This window comes from Equus quagga, chromosome 9 (assembly GCF_021613505.1).
Source record: "Equus quagga isolate Etosha38 chromosome 9, UCLA_HA_Equagga_1.0, whole genome shotgun sequence".
NCBI classification, from domain to species: Eukaryota; Metazoa; Chordata; class Mammalia; order Perissodactyla; family Equidae; genus Equus; species Equus quagga.
In genome coordinates, this window is record NC_060275.1 from 24716681 (window position 1) to 24734677 (window position 17997).

A 17997-nucleotide genomic window follows, 5' to 3' on the forward strand; every position below is an offset into this window, starting at 1 on the left:
TGCCTTATAGTAAGTGCTTCCGAAATGTCAGCTGTTGCTATTTTTATTAGTGTTGTTATTTTCTTGCCTCCCGGGCCTGGCTCGAGCATTTCCTCTTTGGCGTGTAGCTGCCTGTGCTCGGCCGGGTGGGGTCGGGGGGCCTCCCCAGGCCTTTCAGTGACAGCGGCTCTCTGGAGAGCTGAGACCGGGTGGGGTAACAAGTTTCCTTCTGATGCTCTGAAAGCCAAGCCATTAGCACTAGGGGGAGACTTCTAACACCAGCCCCACCCTGCGGAGCCCATTTGAGCCCTGGGAAGAGAAAGGGCTCCGGAGCCTGCCACCTCCAACGTAGGTGGACGGTACCCAGGGAGCGGGGCCTCTGTCCTGAGCGGAGCTCAGACTCGCTACCTTCCAGATTCTGGGCAAGTAAAGGCTTGGCCTAGTTCCTCGGCAAGCCTGAGCCTCTGAACTAAAACGACAGCTGTCATTGGCTATCTCCCAGGAATTCTTGCAACATCTAATTAAAGCTCTTTAGCATGCCGAAATCTAGGTGGCGGGAGCATCCGTGTTGGTCTGGTCCCCGGGCCGCGGAGGGCAGCACGTGGGCCTGGCCCGCGTGGGCTTTCGCCATCGGGCTTTGTCAGTGAGCGACTCAAGGCTAGGACCCGACCGGTGTCATCTTTGCAGGACGACATCTAACTCCGGAGGTGCTGGGGGAGGAGGAGCCTCAAAGGACCGCCGCTCGCGCGGCCTTCGCGGGGCAATGGCGACACCTGGTGGTCATCGCAAGAAGCGGAGGCGCCTCCCCGCTTCTCTGGTTCCCTCGGCCGCTCCACGACGCTTCTGTCCCTTCTCCGTAGCCCGCGCCCGCCCGGCAGCTCCACCCTGCCGGGGACCGCGCTCCTCCGTCCCCTTCCAGATCGCCCCCAGGGCCGCGCGCCCAGGCTTTGCCGCCCCTCCTGGGGGCCAGCCCTGCCCAGGCTGGGGGCCAGCCGGCTCAGTGCCAGGGGCCCGCAAGCAGCAGAATGTCACTCCTGTTTGGCTCTAGTCTCCCTCCAGGATGCCTGTCCCCTGGCCACCTGTTGGCCTCCTAGTATATACGGTTCCAGTTCCTGCTGGCAGTTCTGTGGGAATTCAGAGCCAGTGCTGAAGAAGAGCCTCCCCAGGGACTGAGGTGTCCTCTGCCTCACACTGTCACCCCGCAAACGGCTTGCCTCATACCTGAAATCCGGCTGCCGGTGCCCAAAGCTCAGAGTGTCAGCCTCTCTGAGGCTGGATCGGGGGCTCTGTGGACATGCCCGAGACGGCAGGCGCGGGGAGCGTGCATGGGTGAGGATGACGGGAGGAGGCCGCCAGTGCCCAAATGAGGATGCAAGGACAGCCCCGCCCGTGGGCACGTTGGTAGTCAGGCCTCTGCTTCCCCAACACATACTGATTTTCCATTAAGGGGCTTCTGGTGAGGATGATGGGGACGGTGATGGTGGCGATAGGGAAGCTTTATGAACCCCTCCCAGTGCACCAGACACATTGTTCAGCACTTTACATACATTTTTCTCATTTTATCCTCTCATCAGACCTAAGATGTTAAGTATACCTGTCAATGTTTTACAGATAAACAAACGGAAGCTTAAAGAATTGATAGAAGTCGGTGAAGGTGAACGATGAGGAAGCTCAGGTCTGATGGATGCCAAGACCCCTGGACCAGGACATACAGGCCCCAGGCGTCTGCAGTGACTGACTGAGGTAGACCCGTACAGAGATTACTATCACAGTGCTGTTTCACCCTCGGGGGACGGTTTTGCACACTACTCCATCTCCTGTCCAAGGAGTCCTTTTGTTGATCCTCAATGTACCAAGGAAATGTGACTCCAGGAGCCCAGGAGGTGTTCAGCCAAGTCCTCCTGCCCTGACCTTGTCCTGGGTGATGTCACAGACTCGCTCTCATGCCGCCCGTGTGCCCCTCAACCTTCTCGTTCCAGATCTCAGTGGGTTCCCTTAAGGACACTGTGACATGTGCCACCACCATCTCACTCCACGGAGAGCCAGCCTGAAGCCCCCAGCACAGAGCCTGGTTCAGTGGGCACCCGTTAGACCTTTGAAGAACGATGATTGAATGCTGTGTTAATTTCCTAGAGCTGCTGTAACAAAGCGCCACAAACAAGGTGGCTTAAAAACAGCAGAAACTTGCTTTCTCACAATTCTGGAGGTCAGAAGTCCAAAATCAAGGTGTCAGCACAGTTATGCTCCCCTGACGACTGTAGGCAGGGTCCTTCCTTGCCTCTTCCACCTTCTGGGGGTGACTAGCAGGCCTTGGAAGTCCTTGGCTCGTAGATGCATCACCAGTCTCCGCCTCTGTCTTTGAGGAGCCCTCTCCCTGTGTCAGCCTGTGTCTCCTCTCGCTCTTACAAGCACACCAGTCACATTGGATTAGGTCCCACCCCAATGACCTCATCTCAACTTGACCACATCTGCAAAGACCTTATTTCGAAATAAGGTCCCATGCACAGGCACAGGAGTTAGGACTTCAACATAGCCTTTTGAGGGACACAATTCAACCCATAATAATTGTCAAGGGCAATTTGCTTGTGGTTTGACTTTCAATTAAAATTAAAGCTCGCGGGTTTGGTTTGTCCAGCGAGTGAAAGGTTGGCAGCATTTATGAGGTGGTGTCGCCTTACACACTGCAGAGATGTACTTGTTTCACCCGTGACTCCTTTCCTTTTTATTAGTCCATCAGTGATGCTTTTGTGGTCACAGTAATGACAGTGTTTACTCCAGGCTTAAGTGCCTGTGCTCCTCGCTCTCTCTTTCATGTTAGATGTTAAAATGGAATATTAACTTGGAATATAGCCTCTCCTTCCTGTGCAGTGGCAAGAAGCGTTCTAAAGTCAAAATAAGTCAAGCTGACCTCACATTCCTTTTTTTTCTTTCTATTTTTTCTTCCCAAATGCCCCCAGTGCATAGTTGTATATTTTAGTTGTGGGTCCTTCTAGTCGTGTCATGTGGGATGCTGCCTCAACGTGGTTCCAGTGGTGCCACAGTCCATGCCCAGGATCCGAACCAGTGAAACCCTGGGCCGCCAGAGCGGAGCACACGAACTTAACCACTGGGCCGTGGGGCTGGCCCCTGACCTCACATTCTAACTGACGTCCAAACTCCTCTGCCTGGGCCTTAAGCCTTAAGCCCAGCCCCAACTCTCCTTTCCTGCTGCCGCTCCTCCTTTCGCACACTCTTGGGGCTCCACGCACACTGCTGCTTCCTCTTCCTGGAAATACCCCTTGGACTTTCACATTCACACCTTTGCTGAATCGTACCTGGAGTCCCCTTCCTGTATCCAGCTCTTCCTGTTCAAATTCCACCCAATCTCTCAGGCCAAGTTCAAAGGCCACCTCCTCCAGGAAGCTTTCCCTGATCCTCCAGCTTCCTGCTCAGAAGGCCAGTGGCCCTGGTCGGCCTTCACTTAAGGCACTGACCACACACTGCTCCAGTCTGAAGCAAATTTATGTCTTTCCCCCATTCCCTCTACTCCTACTAAAGAGTAATGAAGAAAAGTCTAGAGGCCACTTATTTAAGAAATGGCTGAGGTTGCTGGGGATGTTCGCTTGGAAAAAAGAATACGTCCAGGGAGGCAGGTGCCCCAAGCTTCCTTCAAGGGCTCAGATTCTATCAGACTAGGAGCTCCTTGTGGAAAATACACCTGGGCCTCTTCAGAGGTCCTTTATACACACACACACACACACACACAAACACCTGTGCCTAGCACAGAGCAGGGCTCCAATATAACCTCCTGCCCAATGGAAAAGTTCTCTCTTTTGCACACTTTTCAGGTGGTGTGGTAAGCAGAATTCTAAGATGGCCCCCAAGACTTCCCGCACCCCAGGTGTGCCTGCCCTGAGTAATCCCTGGGACTGTGAAGATGATGGTTTCACTCCTGTGATTAGGTCAGGATATACGGCCCAGTTGACGTTAAAATAGAGAGAGTATCTGAGTGGGCCTGTCCTCATCACCGGAGCCCTTTAAAAGCAGAGTTTCCTCCAGCTGGTCACAAAAGGGGAAGTCAAAGCGTGAGAGGGATGGGACTCGGGGGAGGTCCTCCAGGGCTAAGGTGGAGGGGCCACATGACAAGGACCTGAGAGTGGCCTCTAGGTGCTGAGAGCAGTTCCCAACCACCAGCCAGCAAGACAACAGGCACTCAGTCCTACAACCATAAGGAAGTGAATTCGACCAACAACTGAGGAAGCTGGGAAGAGGGTCTTTCCCTAGTCGGAGCCTCCAGATGAGGACATGGTTGGCCAACATCTTGGTTTCAGCCTCATGAGACCCTGAGCAGGGGGAACGGCTAAAATGTGCTGGACTCTTGACCCATGGAAACCATGAGCTAATAAATGGGTGTTATGTTAATCTGTTCTGTGTGTGGTAATTTGTTATACAGCCATAGAAAACTAACACAGGTGGTCAACTCCGCAGGCACCGCCAGGACAAAGCACACCCCCCAATCCACTGTAGGAAGCTCTAAAGGCTGGAAACAGCTTCCCCCCAACCAACTGAAAAAGAAAAGCAATGAGGGGAAATTTACCCGAGGAGACATTAAAGTTTATTTTAAAGCCAGAAGAATAGAAATGCCCTGGTATTAGCTCAGGGGTACAGATAGATTAATCAGACCAATGGGATACAATAACAGGCACAGAACTAAACATATGTGTATGAAAGTTGTGTTCATGATAAAGGAGGCATATTGAGAAATAATCACTAAATAAATGGTGGTTATTTAATAAATGATGCTGAATCAATTCGTTATCCATTTAGAAAAATTCAAGTTAGATCTCTCCACCTCACACTATATATAAATTACAGCTTAATTAAATGACTAAAATAAATCCCTAAATAACCAGGTTATATGTATAAATAATACAACCTGTAAAGTACTACAATGTTACAAAACCATTGAAAGAATATTTGTACAATTTTTCGGTAGGGAAGGCTTTCCGAAGCAAAACATTTAACATGGAAGCTGTAAAGGAAATTTCCAAGAGGTTTGACTACATCAATTCAAAAATTCAATTAGATATTGGGACCAATAACAAGGCTAAAAGCAAGAATCAACCTGGAAGAAACTGTTGACATATATAAAACAGGCAGAGGATCAATACCAGGTCCAGAATATACAAAAGCTTACACTGATAAATTGAAAATTACACACAACTAGATTAGGAAAAGGCGATTCACCAAAAAAAGTCAATGGGCCATAAACTATGAAAAGCCTCTTACCTTACTAGGAATCAGGGAAATTCAGACTAAAATCACAGTAAGATGTCCCTCTCAATCCCACATGATTGGCACCATTTCTAAGTTGATGATACTCATCGTGGGCGAGGGTGAGAGTGAGGAAGCATCTAATACACATTTGTTGGGACTACAAAATGATGAGGCCTTCTGGGGGCCAATTTAAAATTCTAAGCGGACAGACTCTTCAATCCAACAATTCTACTTCTAAATAGCTATCTAGAGAAATATTCGAAGAGGCACATGAAAGGCATTTATTGCAGCATTTTTATAATATTTGGAAACAAGTTAGCTCCCCATAATAGAACAGTGGTTAGATAAATTGGGGTCTATCCATACTGTGGAATACTGCAGCTTTTATACTGAAAATAAGGCAGGTCTCTATGAACTAACGTGATAAGATCTCCTATACATATCATTAGATGAGAAGAGGAAGTTACAGAACAATACTGACATAAGTTTTTTCAATTGATTCTGAGACACACCTTTTATCACGTTTCAACATCTCTGAAAGTCCGAAGTCACTTTACAATCATCACAAGGTTTAGGTGCTGTTGGTCCAGTGCCACGTAAGTTGCAGCTATATCGCCTTAGCATATGTGAACCCTGAAATTTTCAGTTAACAAACCATTGAAGGACCATTTGATAAAGGAACACGAGTCCTGTCTGTTGTCTAAAAACCTCCTGTTAACTTCTGGTGAGATCAACAAAGTGCCAGCATCCAAAATTGCAGAATGATGGGGCCAGCCCGGTGGCGCAGCAGTTAAGTTCACACGTTCCACTTCTCAGTGGCCCAGCGTTCGCCAGTTCGGATCCCGGGTGCAGACATGGCACCGCCTGACAAAAGCCATGCTGTGGTAGGCATCCCATGTATAAAGTGGAGGAAGATGGGCACGGATGTTAGCTCAGGGCCAGTCTTTCTCAGCAAAAAGAGGAGGATTGGCGGTAGTTAGCTCAGGGCTGATCTTCCTAAAAAAAAAAAATTGCAGAATGAGCGTGAACAACTTGGAAGAAACTCCCTGAGACAGTAGTGAAGCAGTCTTTTAGGGAACGCCGCATCACAAGGCTCTTGATGGTGCAAAGAAGGATACAGGGTGTAAAACAGTCATGGGCAATTCGGGGTCAGAAGAGATTCAGAAGGGTCCAATTCCTGACACTCAGAGATTTTAGCCAACACCTGAACCACCTTATTCTATTTGTATTCTCCATTTAATGTATGGACATGAGATATAATACCAAAAAAAAAGCTTCATGTAAATAATTTTAAACAAACTCTTCCAATAAATGTAAAATAAAAATTGTATGTGAAAAGAAAGCATTGTGTCATAGTTTACCTGGCAGTATATTCTCTTCTTGGTGCATATTATTATTGATGGTTTCTAATAGCTGATAAAATACTGTATTATGATTCCATTGATGTGAGCAGAAAACAAACTACATATGTGTATAAATATATACGTATGATAGTAAATGCATTGAGAAAAGATGAGAAAGATGGAAAGATAAAACATCTGTGAAGAATTAGCTTCAGTGAGAATGCGGTGGGAGGGGAGCAGCAAAGAGGGCTCTGACATTGTCCTCTATGTGTCTCTGTATTGGGACCTTTTACATTAAGAAGGCACTAGCCCTATGAGATTTAAAATATACTATTACATATTCAGAGATTTAAAATATATTAATATACCAGATATTAAATCATATTACATATTAAATTATTAAGCTGTAGGAATTTAAATAGTATGGGAATAGTACAGGAATAGGCAGACAGACCAATGGAACTGAACAGAAAGCCCAGAAATAGTTGCAAGTGTAAGTGGGAATTTAGAAGGTGACCCCATTACTGGCTGAGGTGCCAAGTACATGCTACAGTAAGACTCAGAGTGTGACAAGATGCTTGTGGTGACAGGAACTCCAGTTTATCCTCCTCTTAGCCTCTGGCTTCCTGTAAAGTGCCCAGGGATCCTGGGTTACTAGCTTACAGATGGGGAGGTGGCTTCTCTGGTTGGGTCCTGTGGTCTCTAGGGAGGAGGCCCTGCTTGGGAGAAAAGCCGGTTTCGGAAGTGATGTTCCGAGCTTGGCAATGAAGCCTGTTTCCTGCTCCAGTCACTAACACAGGAGTAGAAATGGAAGCCTCATCCAGCACTAGCTTGTTTGTTTGTTTGTTGTTTGGGAGAGGGATCCCTTGCTCAGCAGACCCAAACAGCAGTTGTTACTGCTCTGAGCAAGAAGTTCTTTCGGTTCACACACAAGTTCATCCTTGCCCACAAATCAATGGAGTAACACCTTTTCAGTGCAGAAAGAAAAAACCATCAGCCTAAAATTCTTTATCCAGTGGAATTTTCAAAAATGAAGGTGGAACTTTTACAGACAAACAAAAGCTGAAAGAATGTCTTGCCAGCAGACCTGTACTATAAGAAACGTTAAGGTCATTCTTCAGGCATAAGGGAAATATGCCGGATGGAAAGTGAAATCTACACAATCCCTCTTGATATGAACCTTGACCAGATGGCTGAAATAATGTTTGACAGGTTTCTCTACTGTAAAGTTACTCAACAATTAATTTTTGACAAAGATGCCAAAGTATTTAATGGGTGAAACAGACTTTTCAATAAATGGTGCTTTAACAACTGGATAGTCTTATGGGAAAAAACCTTGACCCTTACCTCACAGCACATACGAAAATTAACTTGAAATGTATCATGGACTCAAGTATAAAAACTAAAGCTATAAAACTTCTGTAAGAAAACGTAGGAGAAAATCTTCACGCATAGGAGGTGGGCAAAGACTTCTTAGGACACAAATGGCACAATGATAAATGAGAAGCTTGATAAAGTTGACTTAAAATTTAAGAACCTCTCTTTGAAAGACACTATGAAGAACATGAAAAGGCAAGCCACAGATTGGGAGAAAATATTCACAGCACATGTATCTGATAGAGATCTTGTTATAGAATATATTTAAAAATCTTACAAGTCAATTAGAAGGCAAACAATCCAATTTTTTAAATGGCAAAAGATTTAAACAGACTCACAAAAATATATATAAATGGCCAATAAGCACATGAAAAGATGTTAAACATGATTAGTCATCAAGAAAACACAAATTAAAACCACAAAGAGATGCTACCACATACTCACTAGCATGGGTAAAATTTGAAAAACTCGCAGTACCAAGTGTTGGTGAGGATGGGGAATAAATGAAATGTTCATTCTTTTCTGGGAGGAAAGTGAAATGATGCAACCCCTTTGGAAAAGAGTTTGGTACTTTCTTCAAATGTTCAACACACATTTAGGATACAAGCAATCAGTTTCACTCTTAGGAGTTTACCCAAGAGAAATAAAAACAGATATCCATCCAAAGACTTGTACATAAATGTTCATAGCAGCCTTATGCATAATAGTGAAAAACTGAAAACAGTCTTGACATTTTACCAAAATATTAGATTTCTGATATTCTTAAGTGCCTCCAGGCAGCCTGGTTCAATAAAGAACCTATTAAGTTGAAAACCAGAAATAGTGACAAATGTGTGCACCATCTATTATTTTGTGGATCATTCCTGGGCAAGATTTTAGCTCAGTCATGCCCCAATAACAAGTTAGGAACAACCTACTAATTACCTATGACAAGTACCATTCTAGGCTCTACCAAAGACATAAAGCAGCGCAAGCCATGGTCCCTGCCTCAGCATCTGAGCTCCCCAGTCTTGAAGAATTCCCACCTTCTGGAGGAGAGCCCACCTCCCACTATAGAAGCAGAATGTGCCAAAAACTTGCTTTCCCAGCCTGTCTTGCAGCCAGGATGTGGACACGTGATCTAGGGTCTCCAATCGATGTGCCTGACACAGACTTTGCCTTACAGACTACCGAAAAGACATGAGCACTGTGAAGAATCCGTGCCGGTGAGGGTGGCTGTGGCAGGGGCAGTTCCCTCCAGGTTCCAGAGGCAGCAACAACGTCAGGGCCCGGTGTGGGCGCTGCTGGCAAATCTGACTGCCGTGTCAGGGCCCAGCAGACCAGTTCTGCAAAGTGATACAGGCAGTGCTTGGCTCTGTGGACTCCAAGGCCATATCTTCTGCTCTAGCTGAGATTCTAATTACTAAGTTGGATCCTTTTAATAAATTCCTTTTCTGCTTAAATTAGCCAGAGGTGATGTCTTAGCTTACTAGCTAAATCACGGCCTTAAGGAATTCACAGTCTAGGCAAGATGCTTACATAGACTCTCTGAAACAAGAAGGAACAGAAAGATAGTATTACACAAGCATTAAACTGGGTAGAGTAAGTTAGAATCTCAAAAGTAAGAGGGATCGCTCAGTGATTTAGGAACTTTCAGAAGAGAAGCTTAGCGTGGGAGAGCCATCAGAAAAGTAGGAAGTGGGTGGTGCCCCCCCCCCCCATGGCCACATGCTGTGTGACCTGAAGGCATAACGACCATCTGTTCCCCAGGATTGCTCACAGCCCAGAAGAACAATATCAGAGCCTCCCTTTCTCTTCAGAGCCAAAGCTTCTGGGCAGCACGTGATGAGCAGGGGTTCACTTGAGCAGCTGCTTCTGTGTTTCTGTGACCTCAGCTGCCCTCATTTTCCGCCTAAGGTGGCAGCTGTGGCAGCCAGTTGTTTGCCATGGCAGTCCTGCAGGTTTCCCTCAACTAAATGTTTCCCCAAGGCCCCAGGAGCCCTGGGCACCCACAAGAGATTTGTTAAAGGTTGTTCGTGCCACAACTGTTCTAGTTCTGAAGAGGGGGAGTGAGTTTGTGGCTGTTCATTTTATTATTACACTCTGTATCTTATATCTTATGTTCATTCATTTTTATTTATCAAGTATTACATGATATTAATTTAGTTAAAAGTTTTACTGCCAAGAACTATAGCAAATGGGGATGTTTACAAAATTATAAGGAATCCTGGAAAGCACGTGAGTAGTAAGCCCTGGACACTCCGAGTACAGTGGGAGCTCCTACCACCTGTCCTGACTCCTGGGTATAGAATGGGTTAGACACCACACTGGGCGACTCTGATTCCAAGACGATGATGCCAGCTGTCACTGCCCCCAGGACTAGGGGATGGACTCTGTCCCTGCTGGAACCCCTGCTCCCGGTCCCCTCAGCTAGCTTCCTGGGGAGAGGCATGGCCACCTTCCCTCTTTTAAATCCCCCTCCTGCACCTTCTGTTAAGTTTCTGTTTGAGAAATGCCTTTAGCTTTGCCTGCTTCTCTAGGTTTTCACTGGAAACTCACCCAGGTGTCATATCCCCCACCTCCCACCTTCACCTTCTGGTCCCAAGGAAGTAATCCTCAAGAATCCTATGACTAGTGGTGGAGAGATGACCATGGCTGACGGCTATGAGGCAGGCCTCATCCAAATTGGAGCAGTAAGACAAAGGGCCACTCCAGAAAAGTAATTAATTAATGGAACCAAATCTTATGTGAGGTGACTCTCCATCGTAAAAGGAATTTAATTGTTCCATTGCAAAGTTTGGGGCTGAAAAAAGAGCTGCAGGAGTGATGTCAGCAAAATGGCAGAGTGAGCAGTTCCCTTTGTCTCTCCCCCTTTGAACTACAACTAAATGGACATTCACTGATCAACGGAGGATGCTCACACAGCACCTTAGGATGCCTAGAGACCCACACTGCTATACATCGGACGGTGGATGGACTATCCCCGGGGAGGAGGTGGAGATAGGTAAGAACTCTCCAGCCCGCAGACAGCCCAGTACCCGTGAGCAACTGCTCTCCTGGCTGACGCTCTCATAGCACCACTGCAGTCCCAAGAGTGGGTATGTGCCTCAGCGCAACTGTGGAAACAGGTGACTGCAGCCCTGAGTCCCCTGTGATACCTCCTTGGTCCAGTGGGAAAATCCACAGTCCCACTGCAGCCCCAGGGAGTGACTCAGGCTCCGTCCCAGTGGGGAGGCCCCACCCACCAAGCTCAAAGGCTGGTGCGGCCTAGGAACAGACAGTGGCATATCTGCAGCCCAGGTGAATGTGCCCCCAGCTACCACAAATGTCCACATTATCACAGCAGCTGCCAAAGGGGCAGCACAACTGGTGGGACTATGGGAGCAGGTGGACAGCAGGCCTGAGCCCCTATGTGATCAGTCTCCACCAGTGGGAGAGTCCACAATCTCACCACAGTCCCAGGGAGCAGCACAGGCTCAGACCCAGTGGGGAGGCCCCACCCACCAAGCACAGCAGCTGGTACAACCTAGAAGAAACGGATAAATTCTTAGACTCTTACAGCCTCCCAAAACTGAACCAAGAAGAAATAGAGAACCTGAATAGACCAATCACAAGTAAAGAGATTGAAGCAGTAATCAAAAACTTCCCAAAAATAACAGTCCAGGACCAGAAAGCTCCTCTGGAGAATTCTACCAAACATTCAAAGAAGACTTAATACCTATCCTTCTCAAACTATTCCAGAAAATTGAGGAAGATGGAACACTTCCTAACACATTCTACGAGGCCAACATCACCCTGATACGAAAGCCAGACAAGGACAACACAAAGAAGGAAAATTACGGGCCAATATCACTGATGAACATAGATGCAAAAATCCTCAACAAAATATTGGCAAACTGAATACAGCAATACATCAAAAAGATCATACACCACGATCAAATGGGATTTATACCAGGGACACAGGGATGGTTCAACATCCGCAGATCAATCAATGTGATACACCACATCAACAAAATGAGGAATAAAAACCACATGATCATCTCAACAAATGCAGAGAAAGCATACAACAAGATCTAACATGCATTTATGATAAAAACTCTCAATAAAATGGGGATAGAAGGAAATTACCTCCACATAATAAAGGCCATATATGACAAACCCACAGCCAACATCATACTCAACAGGGAAAAACTGAATGCCATCCCTCTGAGAACAGGAACAAGACAAGGATGCCCACTCTCACCACGCTTATTCAACGTAGTACTGGAGGTTTTGGCCAGAGCGATTAGGCAAGAGAAAGGAATAAAAGGAATCCAAATAGGGAGTGAAGAAGTGAAACTCTCACTGTTTGCAGATGACATGATTTTATATATAGAAAACCCTAAAAAATCCATCAGAAAGCTACTAGAAATAATCAACAATTACAGCAAGGTGCAGGGTACAAAATCAACTTACATAAACCAGTTACATTTCTATACTCTAATAATGAACTAACAGAAAGAGGACTCAGGAAAACAATCCCATTCACAATCGCAACAAAAAGAATAAAATATCTTGGAATAAATTTAACCGAGGAAGTGAAAGACCTATACAATGAAAACTACAAGACTTTTCTGAAAGAAATTGATGATGACATAAAGAAATGGAAAAACATCCCATGCACATGGATTGGAAGAATAAACATAGTTAAAATGTCCATACTATCCAAAGCAGTCTAAAGATTCAATGCAATCCTAATCAGAATCCCAATGACATTCTTCATGGAAATACAATAAAAAATCCTCAAATTCATATCGGGTGACAAAAGACCCCAAATTGCTAAAGCAATCCTGAGAAAAAAGAACAAAGCTGAAGGCATCACAATCCCTGACTTCAAAACATACTCCAAAGCTATAGTAATCAAGACAGCATGAAACTAGTACAAAAACAGGTAGATAGATCAATGGAACAGAATTGAAAGCCCAGAAATAAAATCACACATCTACAGACAGCTAATCTTCGACAAAGGAGCTGAGAACATATGATGAAGAAAGGAAAGTCTCTTCAATAAATGGTGTTGGGAAAACTGGACAGCCACATGTAAAAGAATGAAAGTAGACCATTCTCTTATGCTATTCACAAAGATAAACTCAAAGTGGATCAAAGACTTGAAAGTAAGACCTAAAACCATAAAACTTTTAGAAGAAAATATAGGCAGTACACTCTTTGACATCGGTCTTAAAAGGATCTTTTCAGACATCATGTCTTCTCGGACAAGGGAAACAAAAGAAAAAACAAATAAGTGGGACTTCATCAGACTAAAGAGCGTCTACATGGCAAGGGAAACCAGAATTGAAAATGCAACCCACTACCTGGGAAAAAATATTTGCAAATCGTACATCTGACAAAAAGTTAATCTCCATAATATATAAAGAACTCATGCAACTCAACAACAAAAAATCAAACAACCTGATCAAAAAATGGGCAGGGGATATGAACAGACATTTCTCCAAAGAAGACATATGGATGGCCAATAGACACATGAAAAGATGTTCATCATCACAGATCACCAGGGAAATGCAAATCAAAACTACACTAAGATATCACTTTTCACCCATTAGAAAGGCTATAATAAACAAGACAAAAAATAACAAAGGTTGGAAAGGATGTGGAGAAATGGGAACCCTCATACACTGCTGGTGGCAGTGCAGACTGGTGCAGCCACTATGGAAAACAGTATGGAGTTTTCTCAAAAAACTTAAAATAAAAATACCATATGACCCAAATATCCCACTACTGGGTATCTATCCAAAGAACTTGAAATCAGCAATTCAAAGAGACTTACGCACCCCTATGTTCATTGCAGCACTATTCACATAGCCAAGACGTCAAAGCATCCTAAGTGCCCATTGACTGATGATTGGATAAAGAAGATATGGTATATATATATATACAATGGAATAATACTCAGCCATAAAAAAAGACAAAATCATTCCATTCACAACAACGTGGATGGACCTTGAGGGTATTATGTTAAGTGACATAAGCCAGAGAGAGGAAGACAAACCCTGTACTAATGTACAACTGAAATTTCACAATGTTGTAAACTATCACAACATCAATAATAATAATAATAAAAGCTACATAGAAAAATAAGCAAATTAAAATATTGAGGCAATTAACTTCAGGGAAAAAGCAAAAATAAAAAGTTATCCAAGAAAGAAAATGTACACCAAGTGGCTCAGCTGAGAATATGGAATCAATCAAAAGTTATGATTTAATTCTATCAGTGAATGAGTAGTAATTGTGGTAGTGATGACGAGAGAGAGCTAAATCCTCATTTTTCAGAGTAGGAAGTCAATGGATGTATAAATTTTAAAAAGTCAAGAAATGGAAACATGAGTATACGATTTAGAAAGATGGAGGTAGACCCAGAAAAAGAGCTAAGAAACAGGAATGGGAGTAGAGAAGGGTGAGGTAAAAAATTCTAGCTTTTAATATATGCCTCATAATAACGACTTTTTAAAAATTAAAATTTTATTTTGAGAGAATTATAGAGTCACATGCAGTTGTAAAAAATGATACAGGAAAATTCCCAACAGTAACATCTTGCTAAATTATGGTGCAATACACCAGGCCATCCACATTCATAAAGTCAAGATACATATTTCCATGACTACAAGGGTCCCTCTGTTGCCCTGCTATGTTCACACCCACTGACCTCCCACCCTAGCCCATCCTTGGCTCCCGGCAACTGCTAACCTGGTCTCCATTTCTGTAATTTTGTCATTTCAAGAATATTCTCTAATTGGAATAATTTGTAATCTTTGGGGATTGTCTTTTTTCACTCAGCAGCATATTCTGGAGAGTTCTCCAGGTGGCTGAATATATCGATAGTCTGTTCCTTTTTATTGCTGAGTAGTATTCCATTGTATGGGTGTATCACAGTTTGTTTAACCATTCATTTGTTGAAGAGCATCTGGCTTGTTTGCAGATTTTAGCGATTACCAATAAAGTTGCTGTAAACATTCAGGCACAGGTTTTTGCGTGAGCATAAGTTTTCAGCTCTCTGGGATAAATGCCCAGGAGTGCAACTGATGGGCTATGTGGTAGCCGCATGTTTAGTTTTTTAAAAAGAAACTGCCAAAGTGTTTTCCAGAGGGGCTGTACCATTTTACATCCCCACCAGAAATGCATTTGTGATCTGTATTCTCTACATCCCCACTAGCATATGATGTTATCACTATTTTTTATTTTACCCATTCTGACAGGTGCGTAGTGATATCTCATTGCGGTTTTAACTGTATTTCTCTAATGGCTGGTGATGTTGAACATCTTTTCATATACTTATTTGCTGTCTGTATATCCTCTTCAGTGAAATCTCTTTTGCCCATTTTATAATTGGACTGATTTTTTATCATTGTTTTGAGATTTCTCTAGATACTAGTCCTTATCAGATATATGGCTTGCAAATGTTTTCTCCCAGTCAGTAACTTGTTGTTTCGTCCTCTTAACAGTCTTTGTTCACAGAGTAAACACTTTTAATTTGGATGAAATCCAATTTATTGATTTTTCCATTTATGGATCATGCTTTTGTTGTCAAGTCTAAGAACTTCTTGCTTAATCCTAGATCCCGAAGATTTTTTCTATAAGTTTTATAATTTTAGGTTTTACATGTAAGTCTGTGATTCATTTTTAGTTAATTTTTATATAAGGTATAAGACTTGGCTCAAGGTTCATTTTTTTGTTTGTGTGTCCATTTTCTCCATTACAATTTGGTGAAAAAACTATCTTTTCTCCATTGAATTGCTTTTGCATCTTTGTCAAAAGTTAGTAGTGTCTATTTCTGTGGGTCTATATCTGGGTTCTCTATTCCGTTCCATTGATCTATGTGTCTATCCCTCCAATACCACACAATCTTGATTATTGTGACTACATATCTTGAATTTGGGTAGACTAATTCTTCCTACTTTATTCTTCTTTACCAAAATTATCTTAACTACTCTGTTTGCATTTCCTTATAAATTTTAGAATAATCTTGTCTGTATCTACATAAAAATCTTGCTGAGATTTTGATAGGAATCACTTTAAACCTGTATATCAATCCAGGGAGAATTGACATCTTTGCTATGTTGAGTGTTCCAATCCATGAACACATGGCATGTTTCTCCATTTATTGAGATCCTTCTTTGGTTTATTTCATCAGCACTTGTAGTTTTCAGCATACAAGTCCTATACACATTTTTAGATTTATACCTATGTTTCTATTTTAAGTGATTGCAAATAGTATTGTATTTTAATTTGTGTCCACATGTTCATTGCTTATAATAAAACTATAAGTGACTTTTGTATGTAAATCTTGTATTCAGTGACCTCACTGGATTAACTTTGTAGTTCTAAGAGTTTTTAAAACACATTTCTTGGGATTTTCTACATAGACAATCTTGTCATCTGCATATAGGGACTGTTTTATTTCTTCCTTTCCAATCTGTATGCCTTTTATTTCCTTTTCTTGCCTTATTACACTGGCTGGAACTTTCAGCACTCTGTTGAATAAGAGGAGTGAGAGCAGACATCCTTGACTTCTTTCTGATCTTAGGTGGAAAGCACTCAGTTTTTTACCATTAAGTTATCTTAGCTGTAAGTTTTTTGTAGATGCTCTTTATAAAGTTGAGGAAGTTTCCCTCTATTCCTATTTTTCTGAGTTTTTATCATGAATGGGTATTGGATTTTGTCCCATGCTTTGCCTGCATCAATTGATGTGATGATGAGAGTTTTCTTCTTTAGTCCAATAATGTGGTGGTTAGATTGATTTTCAAATATTGAACCAGCCTGGCATTCCCAGAATAAACCCCACTTGGTCATGGTATATAACTCTTTTCTTATATGTTGCTGAATTCTATTTGCTAACATTTTGTCAAGAACTTTTGCATACATATTCATAAGGGATAATTGGTCTGTAGTTCTCTTTTTTTGCATTGTCTTTCTGGTTTTGTATCAGGTCATACTAGATTCATAAAACGAGTTGGGAAGTGTTCCCTTCTATTTTCTGGAAAAGACTGCAGTTGCATTAATTCTTCTTTGTTTGGTAGAATTAGGTTTGGTGAAACCATCTGGGACTGGAGATTTCTTTTTTGGGATTTTAAAATTAATTCAATTTCCTTAATAGCTATAGGGTTATTCAAATAATCTATTTCATTTTGGGTGAGCTGTGGTAGTTTGCGTCTTTCAACAAATTGGTCAATTTCATCTAAGTTGTCAAATTTGTGTGTGTAAAGTTGCTTGTAGCATTCTCTTTGATCATTTTGATGCCTACAGTCTGTCCTGATATCCCATTTTGTTCCCTGTAGTGGTAATTCGTGTATTCTCTTTTTTTGTCAGTCTTGCTAGAGGTTTGTCAATTTTAGTGATCTTTCCAAAGAATCAGCTCTTTGTTTCATTGATTTTCTCCATTGTTTTTCTGTTTCAATTTTGTTGATTTCTGCTCCAATTTCATTTCCTTCCTTCTGCTTGCTTTGGGTTTTTCTACATGTTTGAAGCAGAAGCTTACAGTATTGATTTGAGATTTTTCTTCTTCTCTAATGTTTGTATTTAGTGCTATAAATTTCCCTTTCAGCACTGCTTTAGCTGTATCCTACAAATATGGGTATGTTTTATTTTCATTTCTCATTCAGTTCAGTGTATTTTGGGGTGGGGAGGTAAGGAAGATTCACCCTGAACTAGCATCCATTGCCAATCCTCTTTTTTTGCTTGAGGAGGATTAGCCCTGAGCTAACATCTGTGCCAATCTTCCTCTACTTTGTATGTGGGATGCCTCCACAGCATGGCTGATGAGTGGAGCAGGTCCATACCCAGGCTCTGAACCAGTGAACCCAGGCTGCTGAAGCAGAGTGCACGAAATTTTAACCACTTGGCCATGGGGCCAGCCCCCTGTGTATTTTTTAAAAACTTTCCCTTGAGAATTCCTCTTTGACCCATGGATTACTTAGAAGTATGTTGTTTAGTTTCTAAGTGTTTGGAGATAGTCCTGTTGTCGTGCTATTACTGATTTCTAATTTGATTCCATTGTGGCTGGAGAATACTC